At 50.0% G+C, this 20,113-nt stretch overlaps 1 long non-coding RNA gene across 1 annotated transcript; it reads left to right on the top strand.

The window, feature by feature from the left end:
* On the top strand, positions 1 to 1,820 carry LOC125403751 (uncharacterized). The gene is made up of 3 exons (XR_007233036.3): positions 1 to 148; positions 1,193 to 1,294; positions 1,413 to 1,820. It is a non-coding gene; the product is annotated as an uncharacterized LOC125403751 (long non-coding RNA).
* The last annotated feature ends 18,293 nt before the right edge of the window (positions 1,821 to 20,113 follow it).

The following is a 20,113-nucleotide window of genomic DNA, read 5'->3' as shown; positions in this document are numbered from 1 at the left end:
TTCTGAGAGGAGCGGTCTATCACCAGCATGACTCGTACTGGACGGTGCCAGCTGTGTACTGTGCCGGCCAAAGGAAGGTAGCTGTCATAATAAAGAGGCCCCGCAGTGGCGGAGGTGGCTGCTCAGCAAACTTCCCCGTAAAGAGCCAGTGAGTAAATAGTTTAAGTCTTGCATGTCACATGGTCTCTGCTCTACTTCTCGGTCACAGTGAAAGTAGTTGCACCAGGCAGGTTTCCGTGGCTGTAACAAATACCTCAGATAAATTAACTTGAAAGGAAGAGAAGTTTGTTTGGTTTATGGTTATAGAGGTTCTAGCCATGGTTGCTGGGCAGTCTGTCCTGACAGGAGAGCATAGGGGAGCAGAGGGGGCCATGTAAAAGGGCTAGGATCCCAATGTCCCCTTCGAGGGCACACCCCTGATGACCTAACTTCTTTCTAGTAGAGCTTTTTCTGACAGGGTCTGACTTTCCTAGGACTCTATACATGGACCAGCCTGACCTTGAACTCACAGAGATCCACCAGCCTCTGCCACTCAAGCCAACCAGAAGATGAGGTTTTTATTGCTTGTGTGTCAATGGTGAACTGAGTGTCTCTACAAAGTGTTAGGGACCCAGGTTACTTCAACTGTGCTGTCCTGCCTTCCCTAAGAGTTGAGCGCCTGTGTGTGTGTGTGTGTGTGTGTGTGTGTGCGTGTGCATGCTTGTTTGTGTACATGTGTGCACGTGTGTATGTGTGTGTGCATGCGTGTGTGTGCATGCTTGTTTGTGTACATGTGTGCACGTGTGTATGTGTGTGTGCATGCGTGTGTGTGCATGCTTGTTTGTGTACATGTGTGCACGTGTGTATGTGTGTGTGCATGCGTGTGTGTGCATGCTTGTTTGTGTACATGTGTGCACGTGTGTATGTGTGTGTGCATGCTTGTTTGTGTACATGTGTGCGCGCGTGTGTGTGTGTGTGTGTGTGTATCCCTCACCACCTATCCTCACTGGATAGGAGGCATGATGTGGGGAGCAGGATGGAGATGTGGGGGATGGGCAGTCAGGCCTCCCCTTAAGGCTTAGGCCTTGAGGCACCTGAGAGGGCCCCAGGAAATGTCTAGTCTCTGTCCAGGAAGAAGGGGGATAGATGATGAGGACGGTCAACAGTCTTCCTCTCCCGCTTCTCACGGTCTCCATCCTGCCCTTCCACACAGTACTTCTCCATCACGCAATCCTGGCAAAGTGGATGTGGTTGAAGATAATCCCAAGCCTGTGCCATGCTGGTTGGGTTGACCGAGCAATTTTCCTGGTCATGGGTAAGACTCTGGAATGACTGCGCATGGCCCCAGTGAGAGAGTGGATTTGGTTCTTCGGTTCCTTGGCTCCAGCCTCTGGTAAAGAAGCACTCTTTCTTTTGTTGTGTCTTCTGTTTAGAAGCAGGATTCCTCCGTATCGCCCAGGCTGGCCTGGAACTTCTGAGCCTCCTTCGTCTGCCTCTCGGACACTGGGATGAAGGCCCGCACCACCGTCTCCTGTCTAGAAATCAGTGTTCATTCTTTCTTGTACAGGGGCATCTTCTTCCTTAGAGGGAACCGATAGGAACTCTGGGACCCCTGTCGTCCTTAAAAAGTGGGAGTATACATATGTACATGCACATTCATACCTATACATACACACACATACACAATGTACACACACATATATACATAAAATTTCCTTTGAGTTAGGGTCTCATTATGTAATCCTGGCTGTTCCGAAACTCACTCTAGGCCTTGAACTCACAGAGATCCACCTGCCTTTGCTTCTGAGTGCCGGGATTAAAGGTGTGTGTCACTAAACCCAGCTCATCACTTTCTGTGTGTGTTTTTTGAGACAATGTTTCACATAGCCCAAACTAGACTCTGACTTGTAAAGTTTCCACTGCCCCCTAATAGTGCTACAACTCGGGACTATCTTCACCAGAACTGGGCATGTAGTCATAAAAGAAATGGGCCAGAGATCTGGGTGGCAGTTTAGGATGGCTTTGAACCCTGACCCTCCTGCCCTCTGGTCACCTGTGCTGGGACTGGCGGGCCTGAGGGACACGAGGCCATTCTTCTGCCAACCGACCCCTGACAAACACCACACCATTTCTCATCTCTGGGAATTTGACTTTGAAGCACTCACAATATTGGGTTCAGATGGCATTTGGCTTTTCTCACACAGCGTAAGGTCCTCAGAATTCAACATGTATTAGAATTCCCCTCCTCCTAAGGGGCAATGATATTCAGACTGTCAAGATGGTTCAGCAGGTAAAGGTGCCTGCTTCCAAGCCTGGTGACCTGAGTTCCACATGGTGGAGGGGATCTGATTTCTTCATGTGGTCCTCCCCAGACCTCCAGAGCTGTGATATGGTAGGCAGGCATGTACACACACGCATTACATATGTACACACACATACACACATAGGCACGTGCGCGCGCACACACACACACACCCCTAAACAGATAAATGGGAAACAAAAAGAACAAACACTAATCCATCATATGTACTGTGGAAGTTACCAGAAACAAAACGAAGCTGCTTATATCGAGTCCTAACAAAAATACACACATAAAAAGAACAAAGCCAGGAGGCTGAAGAAGCGAGCCTCTTATATGCACGCTTGATCAGACGGACTATCACTGAAGGCGGCCAGCAGTGTAACCTGAGGGGACCACTTCTGTAAGGATGTCTGTCTAGATACTGTCCATGGTGGACTGGCCCTTGGACACCCTGCCCCTCATCTTCGAGGCTAAAACGCTCATCACTTCAGTTGCCTTCCCCTCTAACCCTGTGCCCTGTGAAGACACCCATGGGCTCTGTGTGCAAGTTCAATGTGGCCATGGTCTCTGTTTATCCACAGGTGAGTGCTATTATTCTCTCTGTTTTTCACAGATTGATCCTGGTAGGGTGATGTGGGTACAGGAAGGTAGAGGCAGGAGGATTTGAATGCCAGGCCAGCCTAGACTACATAGTGAGGTTTTGTCTCAGAAAATACATAGTGAATACATGACCAGCTTGAGGAATATGAGACTTTCTCTGACTAAAATCTCTCTATAGATCCTAGCTGGGGGTATGGTTCAGCGCCTAGCACACACCAGACCTTGGGCGTGGTCCTTGACAGTTACCCGTCCACTCACTGATGGGCAGATGAACTGCTGCAATCCTTTGACTCTTCGTTGTGACTTTTGCTCCCGAGGCTGCCTGTGAAGGAAGCCAGCGTGTGAACAGCTGAACTGATTGCCAGGACTGAGGCTGAGCCATGGCCTGAGCTGAACCTGCAGGGTCAGGACGCTTCAGCTGGCAGATCTATGAAACGAGGATTCTCCGTCATCAAATGAGTTTCTGGCTCTGTGCGGCTTGAGCTGGCTATCGGTGCGTTTCCCAGGAAGGTGTGTAGTTTTGAAACTGCCAGGAAAACAAAAACTGAGCAGAACCAGAAGGAGGAGAAGGAAGGGGAGGAGGGGGAAGTATTTTAGTATTTTGCCAATGCTGATGACAAACGTAAGACGTGTTGAACAAAATTTTGTACCTATAAATACGCGAGTGGCTTCTGCCCGGTGCTCACCAGTGACTGACTCAGGGGCTGATGAGGAAACGGAACAAGATTCTGGGTTAGATTACAAAGTCCCTGTCACTTCCAACACGTCATACAGCACCAATTTCTGACCTTTAAAGAAAGACTTACTGAAAGGAAAATTTGGGTAGTCTGATAGATTTGTTGTGTAAATTCTGTATGAATATTTAGAAAAAAAAAGAACCAAATTATGGCACTGTGTGACTGTGAGCTGGCTATCGGGTGCATTTCCCAGGAAGATGTTTAGTTTTGAAACTGCCAGGGAAACATAAACCAAGCAGAACCAGATGAGGAGGAGGAAGAGAAGAAGGAAGTATTTCACTAATGTGAGCACTGATGAAAAAATGTAAAACGCGAGGGCTTAGTGATTAAGAGCACTGGCTGCTCTTCCAGAGGATCTGGGTTCAGTTCCCAGCACCCACCAACCATCTGTAACGCCAGTTCCAGGGGACCTGACGCCTTTTTCTGGCTTCTGCAGGCACCAGGCATGCATGCGACGCACAGATACACATGCAGGCAGAACACTTATACACATAAAATAAAATCTATCTTGAAAAAACAAACAAAGAATCAAATGATGAGTCTGCCCTGGACATTCGCCACTTCAGTCAATGGATGGCCTGCAGGGATGGGACTTGGAGTCCCTCTCCCCCACCACCCATCCTGTCTCTTTTAACCTGGTACCTGGCACTCCATCATTGCAAACGCCCTGACCCAGGGCTAGGAGGACAACTCTGCGTGTAAAGTGCTTGTACCACAAACACATAAGACCCGAATTTAACCTGTGTTAACAGCGTGGTGGTGTATGCTTGTAATTCAAGAGCTGGGGAGGAAGAGACAGGCAGACCCCTGGGGTTCCGTGGTCAGCCAAGATGGCTGAGCCGTGGAGTCACACTAGGGAGAAACCCTGTCTCTAAAGACAAGGCGAACGGCACCCGACTCTGACTTCTGTCCCCTACACACACATACACACACACACACAGAAAACAAGAAAGGAGAAGAAAACCAGAGAAAAGGAAACAGAAAAAGGCCACAAATTAAACTGTAGCCCTGGGATAGATATTTCCCGACTGAGAGGGACAGATTGAAGTAACTATTGTCAGAATGGAGTCACTGTGTCAACCCTCACCAAAACCAGAGGAAAGGAAGTGGGGAAGAGCAATCCAGGGTGGTGGCTGCTATTGCAGAAGCCCCAGGCCTGCCGTGACCTTGCACTGAGATCTCCCGCAGGCGTGCAGTCCCTCTACAAGGCCACCTACTCAGCAACTGCTCAATCTCTGACAGCACTCCTGCTATTAATCACTGTGGCCAACAATTATTGTTTCACGATATCTGATGAGATCTTCCTCAGTTTTATCTTTAAAAACTGTCCCAAGGGCATGGAGACAGCTCGGGGAGTAAAAGTCCTTGCCACTAACCCTGCTGACCTCCATCTATCTCTGCAACCCATGTAGTGGGAGAAGAGAACCAGAGAAGATGACAATGACGATACTAAGTTAATATTCAGTGGCTTCCTACTGCCTGAGAGACACTACGGGCTGCTCTATGGGCAAGTCAGTGCTGTCCCCATCCACAGGTAACAGGGTCAGGCTGCTTGCCAAACGTCACGCCAGGCAGGCAGAACTCTGGTCCTTGCTCTGCTTTACCCTTTCCCCATTGGAGGGGACAGCCTGGGAACTTGGCTTGGCTGAGCAAACATGCTGCTGGTGCTGAGCTCCCCATACAGACAGCTGGAGGCCTTGGCTGTGTGAGGGGGGTTGGGGGCAGTTGCTGGGGCTGAGGTAGCTGCAGGCTAGCAGAACCAGGCTAGCTCCAGGGGCTGGTGGAACCAGGCTAGCTCCTGGGGTCCTGGACCCTAAGGCCATGGAGTCACCAACCCCTGACTGTCTTCCTCAGGTAATCAGGACATTTGGGTCCCTCTGATTGGGTGGAGAGGATTTTAGGAGACCCTAGCCTGAGATAAAAAGACCCATAACATCAAGGGGTACCCTCCTCTTTGCACCCAGGGGGTGCAGTGTCCAAGTGCTTTAAGTGAACCTGGCCCTGCCCACAGAGATCCAAGTGGAGTCCTGCTCTGCCCCAAGGGTGGACTCAGCTGGACACTCTCAGCCTTTGCTCATTAGGGCAAGTTATCGACCGCCCTGAGCCCCACTTCCTCATCCCTAGAGTGGATCTCATGGAAGGACGTCCAGGATTGCTGAAGGCGCTGAGGGGACTCTAGCGGGCAGGGGCGGGGGGGGGGGGTTATGGGTCTGGGGAGGGTGGTATGCACCTAATACAAAAGTTGTCATTGTTAATGTCACCACCTCAGGGCTTGAGTGACGCCACCCTCAGCCCTCTCCTGACCCTCCTGGTGACAATTCGGTTTCCTGGGAAGCAAAAGGACAGGTTCATTGATCTTCTTGGGGTTCTGTGGCTGAGCCTTTCTGACCTCTATTTTGAACTCCTGCCCAGGAGGAAGAATGGTCACTGGTGTGTTTGCACAGAGTCCGATCCACTCCCTGATCACCTCTGCTTCTCTTCTGCGCTCCCAACCAGGAGTCAGACTGGGAACAGGGTGGTGGAGGGTGAGGCTCATGGTCAAGGCTCAGCAGCAAGAGGGCCTTGAACTGATGATCAAAATTTGTTAAAAAGTTATGATAGGTTAGCAGAGAGGGTATCTCTCCAGGATGGCAATCTGCACGCTATCCAAATAATGTCCAAGGATGAGGTGTTATCTTTAAAGGAAAAACCTCAGACCGTGCAGCATCACATGTAGACTATATTTGGGAGCAGCATGCTCTCACCCTGAGGGGACCAGAGAGAGCATGAATGGCTGGCTTACAGTCCCCTTTCCTTACAGGGCCAATCCTGGACCCCAGGGCACCGAGATACAGTATAGACCCACCCACGGTTGAGTCACTTCTCTTGTTGACTCCCCAAGTCTCCCTGGTAGGGGTGACCAGAGCAGCATGAGAGACGGGCCTGTCTGGGCCTTGGAATACCATCTGGGAATGCGGCAAGGCTGTCTGGAGGACGCGTGTTTCTTCCTCTCTTCCCACCCTCTCAGCAGCTCTGCTCGAGTGGTAACATGTATCTAGGAATTATTATTATTATTATCTCTGCTAATTATAGAAGCTCCAGCAGCTAGGCCTCGCGGCCTTGGCACTGCAGGGGAAATTAGGCATGTAATTACATCATGGAGTCATCTTATTCTCCCTCAGAAACCCCCTCCAGCCCAGTCAGCCAGGCCAGCCACCCCCATCGTCCTTTATGAGGGTTCTCTGTCACTTGGCCAGCAAGATCGTTCCTAGCCTCTCCAGACTCCCCTCTTATTTAGTATCCTTCACTGGGACCAATTCAATACAGGCAATCCCTGCAGTTGGAGGATTGTTCACTCCCCCTCCCCCAGCTGAGGCATCTGTTCTAGAAGGGTCTTCCTCTGAATCCTCGGCGCAAGAAACCAACAAAATCCCCTGATTGGCAGCATGCACACACAACCTGGCGTGCAGAGGGCTTTGCAGACAATTCCTTGCCCGGACCTTCCTTCTGGAGACTTCTAGCTCTGGAACCCTTTTGCCGTATGAGGAGAGCGATTTCAACCACATTGGCCAGGCGCTGGGCAAGAGGGCCTTGTCAGGCTGGAATTTATCCCAGAAAGAACTGGCCAAGGGACGGTGACTTGGTTACAAGTTGGCTTCCTGAGCATTTGTTGCTGAAGCGTGAGCAGCCCGGGCTGTGGAGATAAGACAGCAGCCTCCCCACCCAGGGGCCCCACAGAGCTGATACCGGTGGCCTTGCTCGTCTTCTGGGTGATGACTCACGCGAGTGGTGAGGTGTGGGGGAGCGCTGCAGCCCTGCCTGTCTGTCAGAACACATCCGAGGAATGCCGCCTACAGCCGGAGAAGCGCCTGTGTGCAGGGCTTGGTGAGGTCAGCCACCAGACAGCCACACGCCTCCCACCGGGACTCTGAAGGTGTGAAGATGTGGACGACCTGCTGCCCTGCTTTCAGCTGCTCCGGCTGCTCACGCTCCTCATGACAAAACCTTGTCCTCGTGCTGGCTAGTATAAACCAAAGACACTTTGGGAGCGGGAACCTCAGTTGAGAAATTGCGCCCACAAGATTGACCTGTGGGGGGCATGTTTCAGGTTAACATGGGAAGGCCCAGCTCTCTGTGGGCAGTGTCAGCTCTGTGGAGGTCCTGGGTGCTATGAAAAAGCAAGCTGAGCTGGGCAGTGGTGGTGCACGCCTTTAATCCCAGCACTCGGGAGGTAGAGGTAGGCGGATCTCTGTGAGTTCGAGGCCAGCCTGGTCTACAAGAGCTAGTTCCAGGACAGGCTCCAAAGTAACACAGAGAAACCCTATCTCGAACTGCCCCACCCCCAAAAAAGACAAAGCAAGCTAAGCAAGCCAGTAAGCAGTGTTCCTCCATGACTTCTGCTTCAGTGACTGCCTTCAGGTTTCCACTCTGGCTTCTCTCAGTATGGTGTGTGGCCTGAGAGCCTCGTGCTGAAATAAAGCCTTTCCTTGCCACGGTGCTTTTGGTCATGGCTTCATGACAGCAGTAGAAACCCTACCTAAGAGCGTCCCTCTTCTGAGAGTATTTGACTGTCAAACCAGATCACATAAGTTGCAGGGCTGTCAGAGCCCTGGGTGGGACTTTGGAGAGAGAGACCAGCCTTAAGCTGTGACCCAGTGCTGGGCAGGTCTCAGGCTCACAGTGACATCTGCCAGGGCAGAGAGGGTCTCAGAGGTTTGCTCTGTGGTGCTGTAAGAGAAAGCCTGGGGCAGAGTCACTTACAGAGAACTCATGTTGGAGGATGGAGGTATAGCCAGGCGCACAAGTCCTGGGCTCCATTCCCAGAACCACCTAAAATGGGCATGGCGGTACACACCTGCAATCCCAGCACTCTCGGAGGTAGAGACAGGGAGAACAGACAGTTAAGGTCATATATGGCTACAGAATGAGTTTCAGGCCAGTCTGGGCTGTGTGGGACTCTGTTGAAAAAAAAAAAAAGGTCTGGGAGGAGGAGGAAGGGAGGGAGGAAGAATCAGGGGGCAGGCAGAAAGAAAGGAAACAGATTCATTTGACTCACAACTGGAAGCTGGGAAGTCCATCCTTGTGGGGTTAGCTCGGAGCAGAGGCAAACTTAACCTCATAATTATCCTGGCTCTCCAACTCCAATCCCCAACTCTGACTCTTTAACCCTAACTGAATCCTCCACCTAACCTCAACCCTAACCCTCTAATTCTCTAACCATTAGCCTCCAACCCCAAACCTAACCTTAACCCTGACACAGAGCAGGGAGAAAGGGAGGTTTTAACTTTGTAACCCACACTCTTATCCACGACCTGACCTCCCATGACAGCAGTGATACAGATTCCCGAGGGCAGAGCATTAACAGCTGGCTTACCTCTTAAAGGTCCCACCCTTCAACACCTGGCTTGGGGGGGGCATGGAAAAAATAACAGTGACATTTGAATTTGTCTTGAAGGATAAGAACTCTTCTTAGTGGACGAGCTGGACAGGGCATTGCCTGCCCAGGTGAAATACCAGCAAATAAGACAGCAGAATAACCAGTTAAGTCCAAACTCTAGCAAGCTGACCAGAGTTTCAGTGCACGCCAGTGCAGTGAGACCCACACACCCTGAGGGTGCTCCTTAGCCACCGACATTGTTAGCTGGCCTCTCCTTTTTTGATTGCTACGCCTGGCAATTCTAGGAAAGAAGAGGAGCACAGAACAAAAGTGAGCGCAAGCAGGCAAAAGGAGGCTTGCAGACAGCGGGGAGCTGGGGCTGCCAGCAGCCAGGCAGACTTTCACCAACAGGTCTTGGTGTGGCTGGGGGTCACAGCCCACCTGCCAGCCCGCAAGGTCTTGGCTGTGGTGACTTCTCTTCCAGGATCACTTTGTTGCCACCCGGAAAAACCCAGCCAAGTTTTGGGCTTCTCCTTTCCTTCCCAGGTCCCAGAACCGCTCCCCCTCTTCTGGCCAATATTCATTCAGGACATGTAGCGTGCTTTTTCTGAATGACTCCTATGTCCCACACTGTGATGGCACAGGGATTGTGGTGACCAACGGGACAGGTAGAGTCTTTGGCCACTGTGGAACTTACAGCTGCACCTTTCGAAATATCTTTGGAAAGGACTGGAGAGATGGCTCAGGGTTGAAGATCACGGGCTGCTCTTGCAGAGGACCCAGGTTCAGTTCCCAACACCTACGTGACAGCTAACAGTTCTAGGGGATCCGGCACCCTCTTCTGACCTTCTTGGGCACATCATGTTCATGGCGCACAGATATCCATGCTAGCAAAACACCCGTGTATGCAAAATAAAAGTAAATAAATCTTTTTTAAAAAAACTTTGACAGAATATGTGTTTTATGTGGAAGCAGGAACATAAAGTGTCCATACATACAGACAAATACAATTTCTCTCCTGCCTCCTGCCTTTAAATAAAAAGCTATGCCCACTGTGGTGGTGACATCTTGAATCCCAGCAGTCGGGAGGCAGAGGCAGGAGGATCTCTGTGAGCTTAAGGCTAGTCTGCTCTACATAGTGAGTTCCAGAATATTCAGGGCTCTATAGAAAAACAAAACAAAACAAATAAATAACTATTTCAGAAGCTTAAAGACCCAAGTTCAGTTCCTACCACCTACACTGAACCACTTACAACTGTCTGCTCCAGGGGATCTGATGCCTCTTCTGGCTTCTAAAGGCTACATCTAAACACTATACACACACACACACACACACACACACACACTCACACACACACACATACACACACACACACGCACACATGCACACACGCACACACCCCCTGTTTTAGAAAGGGTAAATGCTGGCCCAGAGCCATCTGAGGAGTCTATAGATAAAGTCCATGGAGAGGGAATCTGAAAGGGTGACAGACAGTCCCTGCCTCAAATGTGCATCTAGTGGGACAAACAGAACACACTAAACACAAAGCCACCTCCTGCACAAACAGGCCATCACTTCTGTTCAAGCTGCAAACAGGGTGTCAGACAAGCCCTTTGTCTGGGGCTCAGTGTACGATCCTCCTACTTAGCAAGAGCAGCCGCACGAGGTCAGCGTATTGCTGCTCCAACGGCTCACCGAGGGTGGAGCGATCTGTCCTATGTCTAACCGGAAGCGGGCTGGTGGGAGAACCAGGCTGAAAGTGAGACTGGAGGCTAAGCCTCACATATGATCACCTGCCCTGCTGCTGATGTCATGGGTACAGCGTCTGTCCCACCAGGTCTGGGGGTGCTGGAGGGTAAAGGAAGGTGTGCGTCCATTTTCAGCTGTGCCTTAGTTCATAGGGTACTGGTCTGGGCCACCTCTTTCACAGGCTAAAACAGTTATTGGGGGGGGAGAAGAGAGAAAGAGAGAGAGAGAGAGAGAGAGAGAGAGAGAGAGGAGAGAAGAGAGGGGAGAGAGAGAGGAGAGAGAGGAGAGGAGAGAAAGAGAGAAGAGAGAGAGAGAAGGAGGAGAGGAGAGAAAGAGAGAGGAGAGAGAGAGAGGAGAAAGAGGAAGAGAGGAGAGAGGAGAAGAGAGAGGGAGAGGAGAGAAAGAGAGAGGAGAGAGAGAGTGCATGCACACACACACACACGAGAGAGAGAGAGAGAGAGAGAGAGAGAGAGAGAGAGAGAGAGAGAGAGAGAACGCACAGGCTGGCCTTGAATCCACAGAGATCTTCTGTCCTTGCTTCCTGAGTGCTGAGGTTAAAGGCATGCACTGTTCATCAACTACCTTGTTTTTTCTTGACAGAGGCTCTTACTGGGACCTGGAGCTCACTGGTTCAGTTAGTCTTGTCCTCACTCCCCACACACACTCTATTATAAGCTCCTGCCCCCTGTGGTGGTCTGAATTAGAATGGCCCCCATAGACTCATATATTTGAATGCTTAGTCACCAGAGGTGGCACTGTTTGAAAGGATTAGAAGGATTAGTAGGTGTGGCCCTGTCAGAGTAGGTATAACCCTGTTGGAGGAAGTGTGTCACTGGGGGTGAAAAACCCATGCCATGCCCAATCTCTCTCTCTCTCTCTCTCTCTCTCTCTCTCTCTCTCTCTCTCCCTGCCTGTGTAATTGTAAAGGTCTCAAACACTGCTCCAGTACCTGGTCTATATGCCACCATGCTTCCTGACACGAACTGGGCCTCTGAAACTATAAGTAAGCCCCCAGTTAAAAGCTTCCTTTTATAAGAGTTGCTTTGGACCAGGCAGTGGTGGCACATGCTTTAATCCCAGACTCATGAGGCAGAGGCAGGCAGATCGCAGTAAATTCAGGGCCAGCCTGGTCTACAAAGCAAGTTCTAGGACAGTCAGAGATGTTACACAGAGAAATCCTGTCTCAAAACAAAACAACACAAACAAGAATTGCCTTGGCCATGGTGTCTCTTCACAGCAATAGAACGGTGACTAGGATGTTAGTTACCACACCCAGATTGCTTTTACATGGTGCTGGGATGGAATTCAAGTCCGCGTGTTTGCATGGCAAACCCCCTTTGTGGAGCTCTCTCCCTAGTCTGCCAGGAGACTTTAAACAAATTTGTTCCAGAATGAAAGGAGAAATGACAGCTCACTGAGCATCTCTATGGCCTGTGTGGGATAACCATAGGCTGCCCAGGAATCCTCGAGTTCACCCATCATTTGGTCTCCAGATCGCTAGTGGTGGAACCACCCACGAACTTGTTAGAGACAGATTTTCTGGACTACTTGCAATCTCTGCTGAATTGGGATCCCCAGCCTGCAGGCCCAGCTGTGTAGTTCTTAAGCCCACCAGGCAGACTATGTAGAGGCAGCCACACCTGACAAGTTGCTACAGTTTCCAGGGGCTTGGAAGACCAGAGCACCCACAGAGCAGAGCGGGAAAAATCTTATCTCCACTTAAGTCTCGGAGTGAGCACAGACCCGGAGAGCTCACATCACCCTGGCTCACAGCGGTCGCCCATTCCTGTGGTGTAAAAATATTTCCACCAGGATCCACGGATCCACATGGAAACGCACCGTGGTCCTCTAGATGTAGCTGGCAGAGTAGCCATAGCTAGCGACTTGCGACTCAGAGGGGCCTTACTTTTAAGCCCACGTATGGTCTGTCTGTGTGGCGGGACACCAAGTAGCACAGAGGACTGGAGAAATGAAACTTCTCCCCGTGCACCCTTGCGTCCCATCACCAGTGGGTTTAGGCTTTGGTCTTCTTCCAGACTGCGAGCGGCGTGATAAAAGCAGCAAGGGCTGACCCCACGGATGCCTGGCTGGGGCGGGGGATGACGGCTAGAAAGGTCCCTCACCTTTAGGGCCGCCCACTCCCACCGCGCCCTTTCTCCCTGTCTGGTTGATCTAATGATGCTCTCCGGTTCTCCCATCTGTTGCTTTTATGCTCGAAGCTGTACCAGCAGCCACCGGTCCACTGTTCCTTTGTGAACAGGTGCTGCTCTAAGCTCCTCATATATATTAAAGGCTGACTCTTCACTGTGGTCCATTGAAGTAGCTCCCGTTTATGTTCGCGTTTTATAGACAAGGAAGCTGAGGCACAGAGAGGTTGGGTAACTCGCCCAAGCTCATAAAAGGCAGAGATACGATTCAAACCCAGACGGTGTGGCTCCAGAATCCACATTTTTCTCCTTGGACTGACGTCATCTAAAGCTGCTTACGGAATGTTAGAGGCAAGGGACATTTCCAGACAGGCTGTAGCCAACCTAGTTTTAGTGCCCTTAAAAAGACCATGTTATGGAAAAAACAATGTCTAGATAAGACTGATCCTGCCTGACCACATAGCCAGAGATGCCCCACAGCGACTTTGAAGGGCTGGATAGGATCCGGGGCAGCCATGCGCCATTGAGAATGCAGAGGGCCGAAGTTGCTAATGGCCCCACTTCCACGTATCTCTGCCTGTGACAGTGACAGCAATTCAGTAATTAAACATGTAATTAAACATGCACCTGTGGTGTGGGGCCCCCTCATCCATTGCATCCTGGATAGACTTTGGTGGGCCCTTCAAAACTAAAAAAATTGTCATTTTTCTTTTATTTCAGATTTGGAAAACTCTCCTTCCTCTTCTATTTAGGAAGGGCCTTACTCTATAGCCCTTGCTGGCCTGTAGACCAGGCTGGGCTCGAACTCACAAAGATCTGCTTGCCTCTGCCTTCCAAGTGCTGGGAGTAAAGGCGTTCGTCACCACGCCCAGTCCTTTGCTGTTTCTTTAGTGACTTTTATGCCTTATTTTCTCGGTTGGGCACTGGACTTTTTGAATTCGTTCTCAGTGGCTTCTATTCCCTTGTATTCTTATGCTACCTGCTGTTTTCATAGTGGTAGCTTCAGATTCTGAGAACTTTCCTCAGCGTTCCTTTCCCTGCTCACGCTGGTTCGGGCCACTGGGTACAGTCACCTCTCCTGTGATCCTAGAGGCCCCAGATTGTTGCATTTCCCCTGGCTGGTTGCTCCGGTTTCTTATCTGATTTGTCTACTTGATTGGCTCTTGGGAGGCTGTTCACAGTGTGTCCTCATTTGTCAATCACAGCCCCTGGTTAATCTCAGGCACACATAGCAGTTAGCAAACTTTCTTGCTCTTACCCAGCCCAGGGCCCTAAACCTGGGAGTGGTGCTGCCACTTTCAGGGGGATCTCCCCATGTCAGTTAAATCCATCAAGAGCATGCCCACGGGGAACTTGATATATGGCCCCTCCTTCAGGCTTGCTTTCCAGATGGTACCAGGTAATGTTGAGGAGACAATCAAAACTAACCACGATACCTTCTCTCTACTCAATAACTAAAATGTTTATTTATTGTGTATGTATGTGCTTCTATGCACACATGCTCCCATCTGGGAAGGGCAAAGAAATATTGCTGGATTATTATTGGTCCTTTTCTCCCATGTGGGCACTGGAGTTTGAACATTCCAGGCTTGGTGGCAAGCACCTTTGCCCTCTGAGCCAGTTTGCCAACCTACAGCACTGTCACCATCATGATTTTGCATCCGGGGAGCAGAGTGAACTTTCCGGCTGCCCTATGATGCCTCCATTTTTGCTTCTCTCTCCAAGGTTGGGCCCCTCCTCCCCAGAGAGCACGAGCCAAGGGTCCAGAACCTCATTCACTGATGGATGCCCTCACTCCTTCAGCCAGCATCCCTTCACTGTGAAGCCTCACCGCGCGGGCGTGAGCTGGGCTCTTGACACTGAGGAGAAACTTAGATGTAGTGCTTACCTTCTGGTCTCCAGCATGGGGACTGTAAGGAAATAGCTGATATTTTCCCAGGAGTGAGCAGAGGAATCACACTTCCTCCCCTGCTGCCACCACGACCATTCATTCATTGAATTTCATCCCCACGGTCCAGGGCCAGGCTTGGTTAGACTGCTTAGGGACTCAGCGGCAACGTGCTGGGTGAGTGGATGGGTGGTACGGGAGAATTGTCTGTATTCTGTCAGTCATGTTTTAAATAAACGCTGATTGGCCAGGCAGGAGGTGTAGGTGGGAAAACCAGACAGGAAGTGAAAATGATGCAAGGAGAGCAGGAGAATTCTGGGGAGGAGGAAGTTGATTCCTCCCACTCCTGCCCAGATCACCGAAGCAGCAGGATGTGAGCTGCCCCACTGGAAAAGGTACAGAGCCACATGGCTAACATAGATCAGAAAAATGGGTTAATCAAGATGTGAGAGTTAACCAGTAAGAAACCTGACCTAATGGGCCAAACCGCTTTATAACTTATAAAGATCTCTAGTGTGATCTTTCTCTGAGACTAAACAGCTTGGGGGCAGGGCGGGAAAGAAACCCCAACAAGCCGGGCCCCCCCTTTCATGTTACAGATGGGAGAGCGGTGCTGCTCAGCAGCGTCACCACGGGGGCCAGTTGCCGCCACTTGCCTGAGAACAACAGTCTCATTTACATTTTCATGTTTCTGTTGCCCACAGCCACGGCCAACTGAAGTCCACAAATACTTGTTGGGAAAGTCTACAAATAGCTTGGAAGTTTTAAGCAGCTTTTATTTAGTTGTAATCGTTCCATTTTTATGTGATTGTTAATGTTTTGCCATTCCTAATTTAAAACGTTAGCATTGGTACGTGTATCTAGGAAAGGGGCTGTTGATTGGGCTCGTACTCCGGAGGGTGTTAGGCCACATCCCTGTAGATTAGAGGGCTGCCACATCACAGAAACGCAGAGAGCTCGGGACCCATGAGAAGCAGAGACCACAGTGTTGTGGAATATCAGTTTAATTATGTAAGATGTGTTACATGGGGCTGGAAAGAAGGCTCAGAGGTTAAGAGCATTGGCTGTTCTTCCAAAGGTCTTGAGTTCAATTCCCAGCAACTACATGGTGACTTACAACCATCTGTAATGGGATCTGGTGCCCTCTTCGGTTATGCCCACATGCGTGCAGACAGAGCACTGTATATATAATAAATGACAATAAAATAAAATAAAAACAACAAAAAACTAATTTAAAAAGATATGTTACATTCTTTCAGGCTGTGGAATATTAGCTTAGTTGTGAAAAGATGTGTTAAGTTTGTTTATGTTGCATTTGTTTAATTATGAAAAGCTGTTTTACCTTGCCTGACTAAGGCACCTGGTTGGTCTAATAAAGAGCTGAATAGTTAATAGCTGGGTAGAGAAAGAATAGGCGGGGCTGGCAGGCAGAGGAAATAAACAGGAGAACTCTAGAATGGAGAGAAGAGGAGAAAAGAAGGAGAGTGGGAGATGCAGGGGGGTCAGCCACGCAGTCAGCCACGGACAGTAAAGGACAGTAAAGACATACAGAATAAAGAAAGGTAAAATGCCCAGAGGGAAGACATGAAAGAAGAGAAACAGGATGATTTAGTTAGAAAAGCTGGGTAGAAAGGCCGGACATTTGTAACTAAGACTAAGTCTCCGGAGTCCCCTCCGCCCCCTCTCCCCCCAAAAAAGAGAAAGCCAAGGACACCACAGTCCTCTGCAGCCTTCTCTGCTTCCTCAGCAACCCCACCCTCGGGATGGGGACTCTGAACCTGGAGAACTTGCTGGGAAGACTGGGTTCAGTGAAGAGAGCCAGCCCAAGAAATGTAGTCTCATTAATGACTGGGTAGGATGCAGGAAGGCTCTGGGGTGTGAGGCATTGCTGCTAATGCATTTCAGGACCCAAGAACGGAAATACTTCTTAACCCTGGGGCCTGGGCCTGGGCTCAGTTCTAAAGCTGGGGGTGTGGTCGGCACAGAGCTGTGAGCAGGCAAAGAGTTAAAATAATCTGCAAAGTCATTGGCCCATGATGGCTGGTGTTGGAAAGCCCAGTTTTTCTGGACTGGGAAGCCAGGTCTTGGTGTGGGTTCCCCGGGGTCAGAAGAAGGAGGCTCTGGCCCTCCTAGGTATGCATTTGAAGAACGAGGTGTGTGCACTGTCCAGACTGAAGGCTGGGGACTGGGTCAGCTCCTTGGAGTACCACAGAGACCCACAGGCAGTGAATGAGGGTTTACTCATTGTAGTGGTTATCACATTTGCTTAACACATATGCTTTAATTCATTTTAATGAAAAAAATTATCATTAACCAAAGTTGCGCATATCTGTTGGGAGCGGAGGAAACCCTGAGTGGTGCGGTCCTGAGTGAATGTGTGCTGCTGACATGGGTGTGGCCATGGAAGGGACCCACAGACTCAGACCCAGAGGGCAATTGGCAAAGGGATGATAGAGCCTTCCCTGGGGGCCAAATATGGGTGCTGACAGTCTGTTCAGAAGATGTCCACCCTGGCTCTCACCCATATTTACAGACTGACGGCTGCTCCCTACAGAGACCGCTCCTGTGGAGATCACCTATCTTCGCTGTGTGTAATAGCCTGGCCTCCTGGTATGTCTGCAATAACCTCACCTCTTTGTTCTACTGTGTCTAATAACCCCAGGTCTTAAGTCTGTTTCCTATTGCTGTGATATAACCTAGGAAATTTACAAGAGAAAGCATTTAATCTGTGGTTGAGCAAGGGGCGGTAGCAGGCGAGCTTCCGTCTTGATCTCCATCCACGAGGCAGAGTCAGGGAACCCTGGGAATTCCACAAACCTCAAAGCCAACCCTCAGTGACACACTTCCCCCAACAAGGCCACACCTCCTAATACTTCTCAAAGAGTCCCACCGACTGAGGACCACGTGTTCAAATAATGAGCCTCTGGGGGCATTCTCACTCAGACCAACACACCCCACCTCTCTGCACAGTTCTACACAGTAGACAGCCTGAGCTTCTGGGGTGCGGCCTTCTCCATCAGAAAGCTTTTCTGTATTCGTGGGTCTGTGTGTTGTCGGGTCCAAGTCCCTGGAGGCTGTGCAAGGATGAGGTACCCCCTTTATGTGTGCGTGGTGCTTGGTACAGTATAAACTATGGGATGAGTGAAGTGAGTTAGCAACCCACCATCTTGTATATTTCTATTTTAACTTTAGAGAATTTGTGTTTTTTAATAAAATTTAAAATGTACTTAGAATTTTGAAGATGAGTATTTATATCATTCCCACCTCTCCCCCATCTAATTCCTCCTGTGTCCTCCCACAACTCCCTCCCAAACTCATGACCTCTTCTTTGGTCCTTTTCTTTTTTCTTTCTTTTGGCTTTTCAAGACAGGGTTTCTCTGTAGCTTTGGAGCCTGTCATGGAACTTGCTTTGTAGACCAGGCTGGCCTTGAACTCACAGAGATCTGCCTGCCTCTGCCTCTCTAGTGCTGGGATTAAAGGCATGCGCCACCATGCCCATCTGGCATTTATTCTCTTATGAGAATGTTTAAGATTATTCTTAGTATTTTTTTGTTTTTTTTCAAGATGTGGTTTCTCTGTGCAGCCCTGGCTGTCTTGAAACTCACTCTGTCGACAAGTCTGATTTTGAACTGAGATCCACCTGCCTCTGCCTCCAGTGCTGCCTGCCTGTACTACATGGCTGTACGGCACTACTCATGTATTATAGAGCCTGCACTACAGGACCATGTGCGAGCCGGGCAAGGGCCTGGAGACTTAAACACACAAAGACACACAGAGACACAGGTCATCCTTGATTCAGGAATGCCCCTTTCATTGTCCCAGGGCAGCTTATATAGGGATCCTTAACGGAGAGCCACGCCCCAGCCAAACGCACCAGAAACCACTCCCCTGCCATCAGGAACTTCTGAAGTTCTCGTGCTCAGAGCAGCTGCATGCATAACACGTTGTTTACAAGAAATTCAGGATCTGGGGGTTCACAGCTCCCAACAGCCCCCCAAGTGCTGGGATTGAAGGTGTGCACCGCCACCACTTGGCTCACTTTGCGTATTTTCAAATATGTAATCCATACTGTTTAACAGATCCCCGAGGCTTGCTACTACTGCCTACTAAAGTTTGTGTCTTTCAGAAAGCATCTCTCAATCCAGCCCTCAGCACCCAGGCCTTGGTAACCACCTCTCTACTCAACTCCTCAGATTCCTTGGGGGCTGCGGTCTTTCCACACATTCCTCACTGTGTGGACAGTTCTGCCTCTGGGGGTGAAGGACATTTTGATCCAGCAGGAAGATGCTGAAGTAGCCTCGTCTGGACTTGAACAGCCACCAGGACCCCCATATGCAGAAAGGGGCATGCCATGAAGCCGAGGGCACCGAGGCAAACCATGCACACTCCCTGACTGGCTGAGCTTCTGACCTCTCAGCTTCGTGTGGGGTCCTCACAGGACTAGGGTGAGGAAGGCCACGCGCAGCATCCCACTGTGTCTCTTTCTTTACTTTCCTGCCGGGATTCCTAAGTACCACATTCTTCAATGTTAAAAAAATTTTTTTTACATTATTATTTGTACATTGAATTATTACAAATTATATATATAATCTTTATTTTGTGTGGTTGATAAACCCAGAGACACTCCACTAGAGAAAACTGATTTTCCCTCTTCTCGCAGGTATCAATTACAAACAGCTTCTGGGCTAGGGGTGGGACATTGTGTCCAATTCCACTCCTCTGTGCTGGGATTTTGCCCGGTTTGAACCTGTGCAGGCCTTGGGCACGCCGTCACAGACTCTTTGAGTTCACACGTGTATCAGCCTTGATGTGTCTGGAGACAGTTCCCTGGGAGTCAGCACCACCTCTGGCTCTTACAGTCTCTTCACCTCCTCTTCTACATAGATCCCTGAGCCCTGAGAAGAGGGGTTAGGAAAAGGCATTTCATTCAGGGCTGACTGCTCCGAGAATCCCACTCTGCACAGTTGCCAGCTGTGGGTCTCTGTTAATTCCAGTCGACAGCCAGAAACAGCCCCCCTGATGAAGGCTGAGCAATGCAGTGAGGTGTGGGGCCCCCCAGGTTCTTAAGGGACCTGGAGGGGTGGAGCTGGACCATGGAGCACCAAACCCCTGTGGGCTTCAGGCAGGTGGAAGGCTCTGGAGTGAGGGGACCTGAGTCTTGTTCCCAGAAGAGACACTGAACTAGGAGGGTCCCTGGGGACTCAGGGAGACACCCTTTCGCTCCCTCGTGCACCACAAACAGCGGAAGTGACAGGATCAGCCCTTGAAGCCACACAAATCTGAATTTAGTTGCTGGCTCCTTCACTAACAAGGCAGTGGGACCTTGGACAAGTGACATCATCACTTGGAACCTC

Source organism: Myodes glareolus, chromosome 5, assembly GCF_982192425.1.
Source record: "Myodes glareolus chromosome 5, mMyoGla1.1, whole genome shotgun sequence".
NCBI classification, from domain to species: domain Eukaryota; kingdom Metazoa; phylum Chordata; class Mammalia; order Rodentia; family Cricetidae; genus Myodes; species Myodes glareolus.
The sequence above is the reverse complement of the archived record's forward strand: the minus strand, read 5'-3'. Positions and strand labels throughout refer to the sequence as shown.